This window comes from Pinus tabuliformis, chromosome 9 (assembly GCF_031772625.1).
Source record: "Pinus tabuliformis cultivar Carrire ecotype Pingquan chromosome 9, CPIR1, whole genome shotgun sequence".
Lineage (NCBI taxonomy): Eukaryota > Viridiplantae > Streptophyta > Pinopsida > Pinales > Pinaceae > Pinus > Pinus tabuliformis.
In genome coordinates this window covers 180,788,841-180,790,976 of record NC_142307.1, presented here as the reverse complement: position 1 = coordinate 180,790,976, position 2,136 = coordinate 180,788,841, and the positions used below count along the sequence as shown (strand labels likewise).

General features: G+C 41.6%; 1 pseudogene; it reads left to right on the top strand.

Annotated features, from left to right (window-relative positions):
* The first annotated feature begins 1,464 nt into the window (after positions 1-1,464).
* Positions 1,465-1,809, top strand: LOC149147718 (ras-related protein RABA4d pseudogene; annotated as a pseudogene).
* The last annotated feature ends 327 nt before the right edge of the window (positions 1,810-2,136 follow it).

Below are 2,136 nucleotides of genomic sequence, written 5' to 3'. Positions count from 1 at the left end.
AAATCCACTAAAACACTCAATGCTAGCGAAACAAGTTCAGGTGAAGATCTTAGACAGTAGACTAATGGATCTGGGCAGTAAAAACTAAGAAAAAACAAAATCTAAGAGGAAAAATGTAAAAAATGGAAATTTCTTTAATTTTTAGCAGGGTACGCAGGCAACCTGTTAAGACAGGTGCGGGCCCGCTCTGTGCACACAGCAACAGTGCGTACAGGGACGCACTGTGCAATACTCAGAGGGTGCGTACTACTGAAAAAACCAAGAAAAACTAAATCTAATTTAACCCTAAGCTAGCCCACCCAAATACAAAGTCACACAGCCAAAAACCAGAAAATAAATGATTTTTCTCAGACCAAAATATCAAATCAAAAAGAACTCAAACACATTCATGGAGTCCCCAGCGGAGTCGCCATTTTGTCACACGGAAAGAGTCGACGGTGCGGACACAACCGACCTCCCTAGAAGCCTAAGACTTTCTAGTGACAAACAAGACAAATGAGAGCAATCCTTCCCTAAATATGCATTGCAATATGAGAAATCAAGTGTCTAGATCTTACCTGTAACCCAACGCTGTTGTAGTAGCCCAGCTTCGTTGATCCGGATGAGCTCCTCCTTCTCTTCAAAACCTGCATTCACCAACAGTCACACAATTAAATAGCACCTGAATATCACATAAAACAAAGCATATTTAACATATAGACCAAGGAGTATATGAAACAACTCATAGATGACAAATTGTTGAGAAGAATGGACTAATTTGTATTAAAGGTAACAAAAGGAACCATTACAACCTGAGCCTTGGTGTTGTGCAAGTTCCTCCCAGGGTCCACAAGAGTCCTCCTTTACTCTGATCAGCTCACCCACCTCCCAATGGAAACAAGTAAAGATGGTAATCTCTCCTCACAAGTTCTCACAAGGAAGTCCTAATTCCTGCAGCATCTACCCTTAGGAATGTTCAGCTTTCAACCTCTCCTCCTTCTGGCCTAATGCATGTATTTATAGTGTTGTAGAAGAAGTTAATCAGGTCCACCATCAATGGGATGAGCCCCTCTTTTGGGTGGGTTAGCTCCCCTCTTGATGGGATAAGTTCCTCTTCTATAGGGATACATGAACCATCTGGAGGCGCTTCATACACATCAAACAAACTTCTAGAATGCTCTAGAAATGACCACAAGTAACTTTTTAAAGATGAAACTTGCGCCTTTTGACCTTTACAGGAGTACACACCCATCCCTTTACATACAGAGCGTACAAGTACGCAGGTATTGTGAACTTGGGTTGCGTCAACCTCTTGTTGATGTGGAGGCTGGTGCATGGCAAGCGTGGAGGCTATGGTGAACTCTCGCATGTGAAGATGCCAAGTGGTGGAGTCCTTTGCTCGAGGCTACATGGAGGCTGTGTGGAGGCTGCGCTCGATTGGTGGCCTATGCAGGTTCTCTCTGTGTGGAGGATTTTGGGGCTATGATGGTATATGACATAACTAAGCGACAGACATTTGATCATGTGTCTCGTTGGCTCGAGGAGTTGAGAGGCCATGCTGACAGTAATATTATTATTATGCTCATAGGCAACAAATGTGATCTTGGTAACTTGCATGCAGTTCCGATAGATGATGCAAAAGAATTTGCTCAGAGGGAAGGTTTGTTTTTCTTGGAAACTTCTGCACTCGAGGTAATTAATGCATTTTTAACTATTTTGACAGAAATCTACAGCATAATCAGCAAAAAGGCCCTCATTGCAAATGATGATGGAAATTCAGCGTTGTTAATAGGCACCAAACTTGCTATTGGATATGTGATATTATTTTAATTTACATTAATTTCTTGTGTATGCTCGTTGTGGATGATGTGAATTCATAAATATTGCAAATCTGGTTAAGAATGGGATGTATTGTTGTGACATTTAATCCAACCAACTATTGTCACCAGTTTAAGTCTATGTTGGAATTGGCCATTCGAACAATAGACAAAACAACCAGATATGGCATTAGAGGAGTTGCATCAGAGATTGGAGGATGATCGAGATCATGTTGCAGATTGTTAGCGAGCATGAGGCAGTATGCTTGAAAACAGTGACTAGCCTTAATATTGTTAGTAGGGGAAGTGGCATTATGTTGCGATGCCAGGAGAATTGGAT